The sequence below is a fragment of the Physeter macrocephalus genome, chromosome 2, assembly GCF_002837175.3.
Source record: "Physeter macrocephalus isolate SW-GA chromosome 2, ASM283717v5, whole genome shotgun sequence".
Taxonomy (NCBI): Eukaryota; Metazoa; Chordata; class Mammalia; order Artiodactyla; family Physeteridae; genus Physeter; species Physeter macrocephalus.
This window is the reverse complement of record NC_041215.1, coordinates 65,802,710-65,819,929: the sequence shown is the minus strand read 5'-3', so window position 1 is coordinate 65,819,929 and position 17,220 is coordinate 65,802,710. Positions and strand designations below refer to the sequence as shown.

The window sequence follows — 17,220 nt, the reverse complement described above, 5'->3', positions numbered from 1 at the left end:
ATTACTTTAGAAAACAGCTTACAAATATTGACACACGAAAAATGAAAATCTGAGAAATTTAATGTCAAATGTTCACAGTCTCTTCAGAAAATAGAGAACGCTGCCTAGCACTGTTTATGAGATGAGCATAGCCTTTGTACAAAGAACTTATTTACAAAACAGAAACAGACTCACAGACTTAGAGAACGAACTTGTTACCAGAGGGAAGGGTAGCGGGGAGGCATAGTTAGGGAGTTTGGGATTGACATGTATACACTGCTATATTTAAAATGGATAACCAACAAGGACCTACTGTATAGCACAGGGAACTCTACTCAATATTATATAACAACCTAAATGGGAAAAGAATATGGAAAAGAATAGATTCATGTATATGTATAACTGAATCATTTTGCTGTACACCAGGAACTAACACAAGATTGTTAATCAACTATACTCCAATATAACATAAAACATTTAAAAAGAAAATAATAGGATAGTGAGAGAATATTTTCAACTTAATGTCATCAAATTCAGCAACTTAGGTAAGATGAATGAATTACTTTAGAAAACAGCTTACAAATATTGACACATGAAAAATGAAAATCTGAGAAATTTAATGTCAAATGTTCACAGTCTCTTCAGAAAATAGAGAACGCTGCCTAGCACTGTTTATGAGATGAGCATAGCCTTTGTACAAAAACCTTGCAGTGACATTTAAAAAAGACAATTACACAAATCCCTCATGAACTTAAATACAAAAATACTTTGTAAAGTATTAGCATATTAGGGGTTTCCCTGGTGGCGCAGTGGTTGAGAGTCCACCTGCCGATGCAGGGGACATGGGTTCGTGCCCTGGCCTGGGAAGATCCCACATGCCGTGGAGCAGCTAGATCTGTGAGCCATGGCCGCTGAGCCTGCACGTCCAGAGCCTGTACTCCACAACGGGAGAGGCCACAACAGTGAGAGGCCCGCGTACCGCAAAAAAAAAAAAAAAAAAGCATATTAAATTAAACAATATAAAAAAAGGACAATATACCTTGAAAAGAGAGGTTTTAGTCCAGGAATGCAAGACTGGGTCAACATGCAAAACATTATCAATGTTAATTTACTGTGTTAACAAAATAGAGGATAAAAAAACACGTTTGTTCCAAAATGTGAAGAAAAAGCATTGACAAAATTCAACATACATTCCTGATAAAAACTCAGCAAACTGGGAATAATAGGGAACTTCTTAATCCGATAACAAGTTTCTACTGAAAACTCAACATCATATTTAGTGATGAAAGACTGAATATTCTACCCCAAGTTTTAGAAACATGGGAAGAATATCCACTTTCGCCGCTTGTATTTAACATTGTACCAAGTTCTGTAAGCATTTCAGTAAGGCAAAATAATAATAATAGCAATAATGCACGTAAATTTCTTAATGGAACAAGTAAACCTGTCCCTCTTTTCAGGTGATGTGATTCTTTCCTAGAGAGTCTAAGGAGTCTGTAAAACGACTGGAACAAAGAGGGAATTTAATAATGTTACAAGATACAGAGCTAAGATTTTAAAAATCAGTTGTATTTTTTATACTAGCAGCAAGCAATTGGGAAAAATTTTTAATTCCATTTATAATTGCACCACCCCCAAATAGTACTTAAATATAACAAAAGACATCCACAACTTCTACCCTGAAAATTAGAAAACAATGATGAGGGAATATAAAGATCAACTAAATTAATACTGAGATATACCATGTTCATGGATTAGAACATTCAAGATTATTCAGATGTTACTTCTATACAGATTGATCAATATACCCAACACGATGTCAATCAAAACTCCAACTACTTTGGTAGAAAATAACAAACTGACTCTAAAGTTTATATGGAAATGCAAATAAACCAACAGTAGGCAAAGCAATTTTTTAAATGATAAACAAGGTAGGAGGGCTTACCCAAAATGATTTCAATACTTCAGTTAAAGTTACTGTATTCAAGACCACTTGTTACTGGTGAAATGACAGGCATTTGGATCAATGAAACTGAATTGAATCTTAAAATAAACGCATGCATACATAATTAGCTAATTTTTATCAAGGTTACCAAGGTAATTCAGTGAGAGAATGGAGAATCTTTTCAATAAATAATGTTGATACAACTGGCCATCCATATGGAGAAATTATTAGATCCTACTTGACATCATGAAGAAAAATTAACTCAAATCATAGACTTAAATGGAAACATAACACTATAAATTTTGTAAGAAAAAAACAGGAGAAAAATCTTTACTATCTTGGGGGTAAGAAATGATTAAGGACTCAAATAGTATGAACTGTAAGAGAAAATATAATAGGTGGATTTTTTTTTAATCAAAAATTTAAACTTTTTGCTCTTTGAAAACACTGTTAAGAAAATGAAAAGGCAGTATGCATTATGGGGGGAAATATTTGCAAATATATTTCAAAGAACTTGCTCCCAGCATATAAAAAGAACTCTTACAACTCATTAATAAGAACACAAATGATCCATTTTCAAAATGGGCAAAAGTTTTGCACAGGTACATCACAAAAATATGTAAATAAGCATATGAAAATATGCTCTACATCATTAGTCAAGAGGGAAATGCAAATTAAAATCAAAATGAGACACTTCACACTCATTAATATTGTTAAATTTAAAAAGATGTTAATACTAAACATTGGTTAGGATTTGCAGCAACTAGAATTCTCAAATACTGCTGGTGGACACATAAAATGTCACAGCTACTTTAGAAAAATGTTTTGACAGTTTATTAAAAATTAGTACTGGGGCTTCCCTGGTGTCGCAGTGGTTGAGAGTCCTCCTGCCAATGCAGGGGATGCGGGTCCGTGCCCCGGTCTGGGACGATCCCACATACCGCAGGGCGGCTGGGCCCGTGAGCCATGGCCGCTGGGCCTGCGCGTCCGGAGCCTGTGCTCCGCAACGGGAGGGGCCACGGCAGTGACAGCCTGCGCATCCGGAGCCTGTGCTCCGCAACGGGAGAGGCCACAGCAGTGAGAGGCCCGCGTACCACAAAAAAAAAAAAAAAAAAAATTAGTACCGAAAGAAAAAATAGATAAATTGGACTTCATCAATATTAAAAATTTTGTACTTCAAAGGATACTATCAAGAAGGTGAAAAGATAGCCCACAGAATGGGAGAAAATACTTTCAAATCAAATATCTGATAAGGGCTTTGTATGTTGAATATATTCTGCACATCAGTTTGAGTTGATAAAATTAACAAGCCTGATCATACCAAGTTTTGACATGGTTGTGGAGCGATTGGAACACTCATTCACTGCTGGTAGGAAAGTAAAATTGTAAAACCACTTTGGAAAACAGTTTGACAGTTATTTATAAAGTTAAATACATACCTACCACATGATTCAGCCATTTCACTCTTAAGAATGTGCTCAAGAGAAAGGAGCATATGTCCACATAAAATCTTCTACTGGAATGTTCATAGCAACTTTATTTGTCATAACTCCAAATTGGAAACATCTGAAATGTCCACCAACAGGTTTGTGGATAATCAAATTGCGATATAACTATACAGTGGAATATTCAGCAATATAGAAGGATGAACTATCAACAAACACATGACAATATGAATGAAGCCCAGAATAATTTTGCCAAGTGAAGTAAGCCAGCAAAAAGAAAAAATATATATATATACACACACACCATATGATTTCATTTATATAAAACTCTAAAAAGTACAAACAAATCTGTAGTGACAATAAATAAGTGGTTGTCTGGGGCCAGGGATAGGGGCATAGGGAGAGAGAAAGGATTACAAAGGGAATGAGGAAACTTTGTGGGGTGATGTATATATTCACTATTTTGATGATGGTGATGGTTTCACGGGTGTAATCATATGTCAAGACATCAAATTATACACTTTAGATATGAATTTTATTATGTCAGTTATACCTGAATAATGCTTTTTTAAAAATAACAAATATTGGTGATTATATGGAAAAATGGGAACCCTCTATACTGCTGGTGGGATTGAAAAATTGTGCAACCACTTTCAAAAGCAGTTTGGCAGTTCCTCAAAAGGTTAAACAGATCAATCAATTCTACAACAAAGTATATGCTCATGAGAAATGAAGACATATGCCCACAAAAGAATTTCACACAAATGTTCATAGCAGCATTACTCATCATAGCTAAAAGTTGGAAACAAAGTAAATTCTGTCACATAGCAAATGGATATATAAAATGTGGTATATCCATACAATAGAATATTATTCAGCAACAAAAAGGAATGAAGTATTGATATGTGCTTCAACATGCAAATAAGTGTTTTTTGTTTGTTTGTTTGTTTGTTTTTGTGGTATGCGGGCCTCCCTCTGCTGCGGCCTCTCCCGTTGCGGAGCACAGGCTCCGGACGCGCAGGCTCAGCGGCCATGGCTCACGGGCCCAGCCGCTCCGCGGCATGTGGGATCCTCCCAGACCGGGGCACGAACCCGGTTCCCCTGCATCGGCAGGCGGACGCACAACCACTGCGCCACCAGGGAAGCCCCAAATAAGTGTTTAAAACAATAAGGAAACAACCCAATCAATAAATGGGCAAAAGATCTGAACAGACGTTGCACCAAAGAAGACATATAGATGGCAAATAAGCGTATAAAAAGATGTCTAACATCATATGTCATTAGGGAATTGCAAATTAAAACAATAAGATACCACTACCCACCTTTTAGAATGGCCAAAATCCAAAACACTGACAACACCAAATGCTGACAAGGATTTGGAGCAAGAGGAACTCTCATTTATTGATGTTGGAAATATAAAATCATACAGTCACTTGAAAAGACAATTCAATAGTTTCTTACAAAGCTAAACATACTCTAACCATTTGCCTCAGCAGTAACACTCCTTGATATTTACCCAAATTAGCAGAAAACTTATGTCTGCACAAAAACCTGCACTTAAATATCTATCACAGCTTATTCATAATTGCCAAAAACTTAGAAATAACCAAGATGTCCTTCAGTGGGGCAGTGGATAAACAAACTGTGGTGTATTCATACAATGGAATATTATTTAACATTAAAAAGAAATGAGCTATCAAACCAGAAGAAGACTTGGAAGAAATTTAAACACTTATTGCTAAGTGAAAGAAACCAATCTGAAAAGTCTACATACTGTATGATTCCAGCTATATGACATTCTGGAAAAAGTGAAATTATGGAGACAGTAAAAAAAATCAGTAGCTGCTAGGGGTTTTGGGTGGGAAGGGAGAGATGAATTGGTGGAGCACAGGAATTTTTAGGGCAGTGAAACTATTTTATAGAAACTATTCTAATGGTGGATACAAGGCGTTATTTGTCAAGACCCATAGAATGAACAACAGCAATAGTGAACCCTAATGTAATATATGATTGTAGTTAATAATAATGTATCAATATGGCTCATCAATTTTAACACATATACCGTGTAATTCAAGATATTAATAATAGGGGAAATTAGAGAAGATAGGTGAGGGGGGTGTGGGAACTCTCTGTACTTGCCCTCATTTTTCTTTAAAACTGCTCCCCAAAAAGTACATTAATTTTTTAAAAATTTAAGCAGAGTCATCAGTGATACACACTGCAACATAGACAGATTCTGCAACTTAAGTTCAGGCAAGTTACTGAGACAAAAACTTTCTGGAAAATAAAGCAGAATCCAGAGTTGCTATATGCTCTCTAAAATGTAGTTTTCAAAAATACTAGACATGCAAAAAAAAAAAAAAGAAAGAGTGACACATACCAGAAAATAAGATAGTCAGCAGTAACTAACTCTGGGTCCAAATGTTAGACTTAGCAGATAAATATCTCAAAGCAACTATTAAAAATATTTTTTTTAATGTTAAAAACTTAAGTTTAAAGAACTAATGGAAAGCATAGTAGTAACAACTCAACAAAAAAGGAATCTAAATAGAGAAATACAATCTGTAGCAAAAGAACCAAATAGAAATTCTAGAGCTTAAAAATACTGGAAAGTACTGGAATGAAACATACTGGAATGAAAAATTCACTAGATGGGCTCAGTAGTGAAAAGAAAGACTCCGTGAACTTGGAAATTATTAGAAATACCCCAATGCAAGGAATAGGGAGACAAATTGAAGAAAAGTGATAAAAAAGAATCTCAGAGAACTTTAGGATAGTATGAAGTATCCCAACATACATTTAATGGACATGCTAAAATGAGAGGAAGGGTCGGGAGTGGCAGAAAAAATAATTGAAGAAATAATTAATGAAAACCCCCCAATTTTGATAAGAACATTAAACTAGAGATTGAAGAAGCTCAACAAACTCCAAATATGAAAAAGACAAGGGTTACACCTGGATACTTTACAGTGAAACTGTTGAAAGACAAAGACAAATAGAAACTCTTGAAAGAAGCAATAGGAAAAAAACTCATCATGAATAAGGGAGCAACAATGTGATTAATAGCTAAGTTCTCTAATCAGAAACAAGAAGAGCATCAAGAAGACAATGTAATGACATATTCAGGGTCCTGGAGTTGAGTTTGGTAGGGGAACTGACAACTAAGAATTCTATATGCAGTAAAATTATCCTTCAGTAATGAAAGTGAAAAACATTCCTTCTAAGAAAACAAAAACTAAGATTTTATTGCTTAGCAGATCTGTACTACGAGCATTACTTAATGAAATTCTTTATCATTACTTAATGATACTTAGCAATAACTCAGAGCCACATGAAGGAATGAAGAGCACTAGCAGTGGTACATGTGTGGGTAAATACAAAAGACCATATAATGTTTTTCCTTGTCTTCTTATTTCTTCAAAAACCAAAAGTGTTTAAAGCAATAATTATAGTACTTTATTGTTGGACATGTATATGAAAGTAATATAATTAATATTAATATTACTAATGAGGGTGGTGGATATGGACCATATAGGAGCACATTTGCTATGATAGAATTAAGTCAATATTTATCTGAAATAGATTGTCATAAGTTAAAGATTCATTTTTTAACCCCTAAAGCAATGACTAAAAAGAAACTTTACAAAATCAAATAATTTAATCAAAAGAGGAATTACGATGTTACATTGAAAACATACTTATTTTATGTAAAAGACCCTAAAGGAGTAACAGAGGACCAAAAAAGGACATTTAGAAAGCAAATATCAAAATGGAAAATAAAATCCAGCCATATCAGTAATTACAATACTTGTGAATGGACTTCGGTTGAAAGACAGAAATTTACATTTCTGTTCTTTATTCCTGTAAACAGTATTATGACTGTCTTCCATTTGCCCTTCCATATCCACTCTTCTCCTCAGTATACTTTGCTTTTTACCATAGGAAGCTTATTTGTTTGGATCATATGGGTGTACCCTCTGACACCTGGTCAGTTTTTACCCATGAGGAGACCCTCAGGAATACTGAAGGGAAGAGTATGTAACAAGCATTTATTTTCTCTGGCTCCCTGTGGGGGCACAGCAGGCTATCTAGGTCTGTACACTGAAAGTGGCCTTTTCTACACTCTTCCCTCCTTCTGATTACAGTCACTAACCCCTCTACTTTAACTTACGGGTATAAGGAAAGGGAAAGTTCTTCTGCTGTTAGCCTTGGGTTATTGCACTGTTCCTTGTGGTTCCTCTTCACTCTTACTTTTATAAATAGTACCTTTGCACCTTAACCTTCCTTGGATTGTCCCAAGTTGAATGTGCCATCTGTGTCCTAAATGAACCCTGGCTGATATATCTATGAATTTTTAGGTAGGATTTTTTTTAACTCCATATCAGCCATCTTCTTTTAAATCTTTTTCAATGTTTGTATATTTTTCTTCGTTCTGAAAAATCTTCAAAACTCTCATATCTTTATTCTGTTTTAGTGTGCCTATAATGCACATATTAATTATTTTATTTGTTATTTTGCATTATGTAATTCCTTATATTGACAAATTGTTTTTCAATCCATCTTGTCTTTTTATTTTAATTTCTATCTTTGCCTCTCCTGTTGCATATTCTTTGAAGTAACCAAGCAGATGAAAACTGTATGTTTACATTCTGTTCAGAGGAAACCATTTATAGAATGTATGCTATTTTACATTTGCCACAGTGTCTTTTCAAAGCAGTCAGTCTCCTCTTTCTTTCTCCCTCCCCGCCCCCCCCGCTTTCTTCTCATGTAACCCCATCTGACATTTTTTTCAATACACAGCATTGAAGAGGCACCCCTCTATATTTTTACTTTAAAACAACTGCTGGGAAATAGCCCTCTAAGCATTAACTTTGAAGACAAATTTCTACCTCATTTTGAAATACCGATTGACATTTGTCTTGTATGGATTAGTTGACCTGTCGTGTGTTTTTTGTCTTGGGTTTTCTGTCTAAGATGGTGTGAGATCTCAGTTTACAATGCTTAGAATGTATGTGCTGTATTCAAGTCTATCTTTCCATCCTTTTCCACTCCAAGTACACAAAATTTTGTAGGTTTCCACCATGTGTCCCTGCTTCTTTATATATTTCATGCTGGCAGTTTTAGTCTCTGAAGATATTACAGACAAAAGAAGCTAAGGTGGAACCTTTGGAACCTTTGGAATCAGGCTTCTGATTCTGGCTGCCTCAGTATATTATTCTGTATAATTGGGAAATGCCTATATTTTTACTCATCAGTACATTGCAACATGTAGTGGTAGTTGAGTTCTTTTTCTGTCTCTGTTAGTCTGTGCTATTCTTATTCATGGAATGTACTACTGATTCTATTCCCATTTTGTAACAGTGAAAATTCCACTAAAGTTTATTGTTTAAAGTTTCTGTACTCTTTTAAGTCAACTCCTGTGTCTAGTTACTCGTGCTATTTTGTACTCCATTAACTGCCAAAGACTTTTAGATGAGGAAGAATTCATTAGAGATTATCTAGTAGAATTTTCTACTTGATGAAGATATAGTAAAGAGGTTAAATTAGGATTCTAGGAACAACCATATGTAATAAAATACAGGCAGGTCTTCTGTTTGCCAGTCCACTGCCCTTTGCATTATTTCATGCTACATCTTTTATTATTTGAGCTTATTTGTAGTGAATTCCATTAGAAATAACACTAATATAGTGATCAACATATCTAGCTTTTAGTTATAGATATGTCATTAATTAGCTGAAAGAGTTTGGAAGTCACTGAACTTTATTTGTAATTACAAAATATATCATATAAGCCAGCTGATCCAGGTTTCCTTTAAGATCTATTTCAGTTTTAAATTCAATTCTAAATGGTTTTCATTTATAAGATGCCAAGCAAAGACTACCTTAAGTTTTGGTGAGAGGGACCAGGTGACACAAAACTTATACGCTATGATTCTTTCCAACTCTTTTATATATTCTTTTAAAGGAAGTATAGAATATCTATCTCAACTGTGCACAGTTGAGATTATGTACACATTTGAACAAATTCAAAAATAGTCTAATAGGAGAAATCTTACAGAAATGACATTTTTGAAAAACCACTAATGTCAAATGCTTATCAGGTATTTGTTAGTTAAAATTTTTAAACAGTTTTTTATAAAGAGGTAGTGTAGGAGGTTAGTTGAAAATGCCATCTTGAACACTCAACATCATTAATTATGGTGAAATGTAAACAAAAAGCACTTTACACTCTTTACACCCATTAAGGATGGTTATAATATCAAAGACAGAGAACAGCAAATGATGGTGAGGAAGTGGAGAAATTGTAACCCTCATACGTTGCTGGTGGGAATACATATGTTACAGCTACTCTGGACAGTAGTTTGGCAGTTCCTCAAAAAGTTAAATGTATATGACTTAGCAATTTCACTCCAGGTGTATACCCAAGAGAACTGAAAACATAGGTTCACCAAAACCTGTATATGAATGTTTATAGCAGTATTATTCATAATAGCCAAAAGGTAGAAACAATCCAAATGTGCATTAGTGGACAAATGGAAAAATAAAATGTGGTATATCCATACAGTGAAATATTATTCAACAATAAAATGGAATGAAGTACTGATACATGCTACAATATAGGTGAACCTTAAAAACATTATGCTATGTGAAAGAAGCCAATCACAAAAGACCACATATTGTATGTTTCCATACATATGTAATGTCCAGAATAAGCAAATCCATAGAGAGAGCAAGTCGATTGGTGGTTGCTAGGAACTGGGTGAAGAGGAGAATTGGTAGTGGCTGCTAATGGGTATAGGATGTCTTTTTAGGGTGATGAAAATCTGGAATTAGACAGTAGTGATGATTGCACAAACTTGTGAATATACTACAAAACATGGATTTGCATACTTTAAAAGGGTGAAATTTATAGTAAGTGATTTATATTTCAATAATAAAAAACATCTAGGGACTTCCCTGGTGGTCCAGTGGTTAAGACTCTGAGCTTCCAATGCAGGGGGGGCATGGGTTCAATCCCTGGTTGGGGAACTAAGATCCCACATGCTGTGCAGAGTGGCCAAGTAATAATAATAATAATAATAATAATAAACATCTAAAACATGACAAGGTAGGTCATCATGAAATTGTTCAAAACCAGTGATAAAGAGAAAATCTTGAGAGCAGTTTGAAGAAAAGAGACTCATGACTACAGAGCAACAAATATCAGAATTTAAGCAGATATAGCATCAGAAGCAATGTAAAGAGGAAGACCATAGACCAACATCTTTAAAATAAAGAAAATACTTTTAACCGAGAATCCTATACCCAGCAAAAATCTTTCAAACATGAAAGTGAAGTCTTTTATAGATATACAAAAGCTGAAAGACAAGTGATTTTTGATAAAGGTACAGAATCAACTTAATGGAAAAAGGATAGTCTTTTCAATAGATAGAGCTGGGAAAATTGGATATCCAAATGCCAGAAATGGATTTTCATCTATACTTTGCATGATATGTGAAAAGTAACTCAAAATGGATCACAGACCTAAATGTAAATAAGACCTCAACTATAAAGCTTCTAGAACAAAACATAAGGAAAGGAGAAAATCTTCATGATTCTCTACTAAGATTTCCAAAAGCTGGATCAATAAAAGTAAAAACTGATAAATCAGGGGCTTCCCTGGTGGCGCAGTGGTTGCGCGTCCGCCTGCCGATGCAGGGGAACCGGGTTCGTGCCCCGGTCTGGGAGGATCCCACATGCCGCGGAGCGGCTGGGCCGGTGAGCCATGGCCGCTGAGCCTGTGCGTCCGGAGCCTGTGCTCCGCAACGGGAGAGGCCACAACAGAGGGAGGCCCGCATACCACAAAAAAAAACTGATAAATCAGTTTTTATCAAGATAAAAATAAACTCTGCTCTTAACAATATACCCTTAAGGGAATGAAAAGATGTACTCATTTCACTAGCCACTCCTTCTTAATTTCTTTTCCTGGTTTTTCATCATATCTCCAGCTTCTAAGTATTGCAGTATCACAGAACTTAGTCTGTGTGCAGTCACTCTTTGAGCTCACCATTTCATATTTTAAATACTATAAGCAAGTAACTCCCAGATTTGTATTTCCAGACAGGACCTTTCCCCAGACTCCAAACTTATATAGCCATCTTTGTGCTTAACATCTCCACCTGGATATTTAGTTAGTGTCTTCAACTTAACAAGTAACAAACAAACCTACTGATTTTTTTAAAAATATATTTATTTTATTTATTATATATTTATTTATTTTTGGCTGCGTCGGGTCTTAGTTGCGGTGTGCTGGATCTTTGTTGAGGCATGCAGGATCTCTTCATTGCGGCACTCAGGTTTCTCTCTAATTATGGCGTTCGGACTCCTCTCTAGCTGTGGTGTGCAGGTTGTCTCTCTCTAGTTGTGGCGCCTGGGCTCCAGGGTGCACGGGCTTTGTAGTTGTGGCGCGGGGGCTCCGGAGTGCGTGGGCCCTGTAGTTTGCAGCATGCAGGCTCTCTCGTTGAGGCTCATGAGCTCAGTAGTTGTGGCATGCGGGCTTAGTTGCCCCACAGCATGTGAGATCTTAGTTCCCTGACCAGGGATCAAACCTGCGTCCCCTGCATTGGAAGGTGGATTCTTTACCACTGGACCACCAGGGAAGTCCCAAACCTACTGATTTACACCAAACCACAACACCGTCACCCAAAGCAGCTCTTTTGCAGTCTCCCTATGTACATAAATGCTAACTTTTGCCTTCTAGTTCCTGAGGACAAAAACTGTGGAGTCATCATTCACTAGAAATCTTTCTCTTATAGCACATATCAAATCCATCAACAGATCCTTTACCTCTACCTTCAACATATATAAAGAATTTGACCACTTTCTACTACTTCAATCACTACCATCAGTTCTAAGCTTAGTATGATCATCCTTTGCTTGGAATTTTTAGTGACCTCCTACATGGTCTGACTTCCATTCTTTTTTCACTACAGTCTGTTCTAATACTAAAGCCAGAGAGAACTTTTTCAAAGGTAAGTCAGGCCATGTCCTTTCATTGCTCAAAACCACACAATGGTTTCCTACTCAGGATAAAAATTCAACATCTTTGTATAATGGCTTCAAAAGCCCTGCAAAATATGGCACCATCTATGGCACTCTCTTGACGTTATCTCTTGGTGCTCTTCTTGACCACATCCGCCTATTTACTGTTTGTTAAACAAACTAAGCATGCTTCTGTCACAGGACATTTGTAAATCTTGTTCCCTCTGCCTGGGAAGCTCTTCCCCCATAAGACTACATGCCTTATTCCCTCACTTATAAAAAGTCTGTGCTCGGATGTCTTATCAGGAGGCCCTTTTTCACCTTTCCTAGAACTTCTTGTACACCTTGCTTTCCCTACTTTTTTCCATAAGACATGTCAAAATTATATATAGCAGGAATGTGCAAACTATGGCCATTGGGTAAATCTTAGCTGCCACCTGTTTTTGCATGTAAAGTTTTCTTGGAACACAGCTATGCTCACTTTTTTATATGTTGCCTATGGCTGGTTTTTCACTACAATGACAAAGTTGAGTAATCGCAATAGAGACATGAGACCTCTAAACCCTAAAACATTTACTATTTGGCCATTTACAGAAGAAGGTTGCTGACCCTGATATATACTCTGTGTTTGCTTGTGTTTATTGCCTGTCTCTCCCCACGAGAAAGTAAGTCCTATGAAGGCAGTTATTTTTTTCACTGCTGCATCCTTAGCACCTAGAATAGTATCTGGCACATAATAGGTATTCAGTAAGTATTCCAGGAACAATTAAAGAGAATACATGATATGGTCTATTAATTAAAGGATATATTAAAGGATTTTAGGCTTTAAAGACAAAAATTCCTCTAGATTATAAGCTTTGTTATTATGTATCATTATCATCTAAAAATAAATACACTTTTTTTCAATTAAGCATGTTTGCAATTAAGAAAAGAGACTCCTGTGTAGGGGGAATTCCCTGGTGGCCTAGTGGTTAGGATTCCGGGCTTTCACTGCAGTGGCCTGGGTTCAGTCCCTGGTTGGGGAACTGAGATCCCGCAAGCAGCTCATGTGGCCAAAAAAAATAAAAAAATAAAAAAGACTCCTGTGTAAAGATGGTAGAAAGAAGCTACAGAATTTCCCTCCTCTGATACCTAATGATATGATCTTCAACAATTAAAAAAAAAGATAAGAACAGCAGAAGCAGAAGAAAAAAAGAAAACAATACATTTGTCAGCAGTAACCAGAAATAAGAAACAGGATAGAATCTCAATGTCATATATTTCAAAAGATGATAGCTGAGGAAAGAAACAGATTTGCCAAAGCATGGAATGGCACCCAGCCCCATTCTCCCCAAAAGCTTATCTTAATGTCAAGATTAATGATGATCTTGAGATTCATCATTGATACAACTGAAATAGTAGGGGGAGTAACTGTATAGAGTCTCCTTACATTTTTCTTTTTCTTACTATGTGAAAGTAGAAAAAGCTGCTGGGAAGAGATGTCTGAAAGGTGAAAAGTGAGGATTAGGGATGATTTCCTGGCAGAAGCAGAGGCTTCAGGACTCCTGAATTGAGGGAATGGTCTATATCCCAAGGGCGATCTCCCTATAGGAATAAGGTTGTTCCCTCCCCAAGCAGTTAGGGTGAAACGCCAGGAAAATTTCAAAGAACTAATCCCAATTCCTCCAACAAAAGCCACACATAAAAGCTGCCACACACAAAAACAGAAATATAGATCAATGGAACAGGATAGAAGGCCCGGGGATAAACCCACGCACATATGGTCACCTCATTTTTGATAAAGGAGGCAAAAATATACAATGGAGAAAAGACATCCTGTTCAATAAGTGGTGCTGGGAAAACTGGACACCTACATGTACAAGAATGAAATTAGAACACTCCCTAACACCATACACAAACATAAACTCAAAATGGATTAAAGACCTCAATGTAAGGCCAGACACTATAAAACTCTTAGAGGAAAACATAGGCAGAACACTCTATGACATAAATCACAGCAAGATCCTTTTTGACCCACCTCCTAGAGAAATGGAAATAAAAACAAAAATAAACAAATGGGACCTAATGAAACTTAAAAGCTTTTGCACAGCAAAGGAAACCATAAACAAGATGAAAAGACAACCCTCAGAATGGGAGAAAATATTTGCAAATATTTTCAAAGGAAGCAACTGACAAAGGATTAACCTCCAAAATTTACAAGCAGCTCATGCAGCTCAATATCAAAAAAACAAACAAACCAGTCCAAAAATGGGCAGAAGACCTAAATAGACATTTCTTCAAAGAAGATATACAGATTGCCAACAAACACATGAAAGGATGCTCAACATCACTAATCACTGGAGAAATGCAAATCAAAACTACATGGGTCAAGACACCCTGCTTCATGGGGGAACCCTGTTTGTCGTTCCCACCATTGATTCGGACCACATAACCCTCCCATTCTTTACCCAGAGCGTCAGCAGCAACTTCTGTAGCCATACGCTTCTCATAAAAGGTACGAAGTTTTTGTTCATCGTCCACTTCAATGAGTTTCTGGCAGCCAGTGGCCGGGAAAGAGATGTTCAGCCTCATTCTGAAGCGGCCGACCGCCTCCGAGGCACCAAGGAAAAGAGCTCAACTTATATTATCTTATTTCCAGGTGATTTCTATCATTTGATTTGCCTCTAAGAGGATAATTTTTCTCTCTCTCTCTCCAATTGCCTCTCTTCAGTCAAGAATGGGAAAGAGAGAGAAAGGTTATAGATATATGGGGGGAGAGAGAGAAGTAATAAAAAGTAATTTTAATGTACTTGTGCTAGAATATATATATATATATATATATATTTTTTTTTTTTTTTTGGCCAGCCATGTAGCAAGTGGGATCTTAGTTCCCCAACCAGGGATGAACCCATGCCCCCTGCAGTGGAAGCGCAGATCCTAACCCCTGGACCACCAGGGAATTCCCTGGGCTGGGATATTTTGAAGCCATTGACTCTGTTTTAAGCAAAACATGATGACTTTTTTAGGGTAAACTATTCTGGTAAAACAGTAAAAGCTTCCCAGAATAAGCACAAAATAACACTTTCCAGTATTTTTGTCTTTAAAGGTGGAAAAGACACTAAAGCTAAGGAAGTATTAATTCAGTGTTGCACTTCTCAGAGCAAAAGTAGATATAAAACCATACAGTTGCCAAGTTTATTAAACCAGCAGCAAAATAATAAATATTATGTCTGGCAAGGACTCAGGATCAACTATTGGCAGAATTCCTTTAATGTGATACTTTTGGACACTATAATATCAATGATGTAATAAGAAAGCATAGTTACTCTACCTACTCTTAAACATGTGCATGCTAATGGATACTTTACAGTTGTATGAAACCTTCTATGTAAAGAGCATACATGGACGTTTTACTATTTACGAGGGAAAAGTGCTTGATAGCTTCTTGTTTGTTTTTCTTTTTAATCACTGAAAATCCATGCTTAAAGGGGAAGAAATTTTTAAAATTTGGCTTGTGGTTATTTTTTGAGCCAAAAAATTTTCTGGAAAAGGTTTGTTGGATTCAGTATTGACAGAGTACAAGCAGAGAACAGGAACAACATCTCTACACTAGTTAAAGAGTTGACACTTGAATATTATTTCTCATAGTGCATTATTGCCAGAGCACAATTGTCTGTAAACAATATGGACTTTGATCTTGATTCAGTTTTTAAAGGAAATCATGAGAATTGTGCCTATGATTGAATTTTGGTCCTTGAGTATATATTCTTCAAAATGCTGTAAAAAAAAAATGAGCAGTGAATAGAAAACTCTTGTTTTCCAGCTTGAAACAGGTTGGCTGTCAAGAGGGAAGGTAGTCATATGAATTTTTGAAATCAGATATGAGATAAAAATATTTTTTCATGGGAATTCCCTGGCAGTCCAGTGGTTAGGACTCAGCACTATCACTGCTGGGGTCCGGGTTCAATCCCTGGTCAGGGAACTAAGATCCTGCAAGCTACTCAGCAAAAAAAAAAAAGAAAAATTTCTTCATGACCCTAAAAAACCATTTCTGTGATTTCAGATGGCTTGCCCCAATGGCAGCATGTATCAGAAGCTTGAAAAGCCTAAAATTGTATTTCAGGGCTAAATTATTACATTAGTGCTGAAAATAATATATTAGGACAAACTATAATGCAAAGAAGGCTTTATTACTATGAGATGGACTGTTTCACAAATTAGGATATGCATTCTTCTTCCGCCATCTCCACCCAGAAAAAATAACCACTTCTAATGTGAACTCATTTCACTTTGAATACCTCTATTAGAGTATTTAACACATTGTATCAGATGTTTTGGAGTATTTACATTTCTCAGTTGGATTGTGCACTCCTCAAGGGCTAGTGATCATGGGTGTGCTAGTAAATCTTTCTGGGAATAAAAATAATTACAATTTACAAATAATAACATATACAATACTGTATTGTAAAATCCATATAGGCGATTGATTCTTACAGAATGCTTTGGTTGATTTTACCAAACTCTTGTTTCTACAGCCCTGTATGTAGCCAACCTATAGGTGTGCAATTGTTGAAGAATGTAGTGCTAACATAAATGGTAATTGATATTTTTGTCTAAGTAAAAGAGTAAGATGAAAATTAAACTTTTTCATCAATGATGTGACTTCTCGCTAACTCATTAATAGTTTTAAAATAGTATTAGAAGATTATTTATTTCAGCATAACACTTTAAATTTAATTTGATTAATATTTTTTTCTATTACTTTCTTAAGTCTAGACCAGCGGTCCCCAACCTTTTTGGCACCAGGGACCAGTTTCATGGAAGACAATTTTTCTACAGACTGGGGGCAGG

General features: G+C 36.1%; 1 non-coding gene across 1 annotated transcript; it reads left to right on the top strand.

The window, feature by feature from the left end:
* Positions 1–16,279: 16,279 nt before the first annotated feature.
* Positions 16,280–16,351, top strand: TRNAD-AUC (transfer RNA aspartic acid (anticodon AUC)). The gene has a single exon. It is a non-coding gene; the product is annotated as a tRNA-Asp (tRNA).
* Positions 16,352–17,220: the final 869 nt, after the last annotated feature.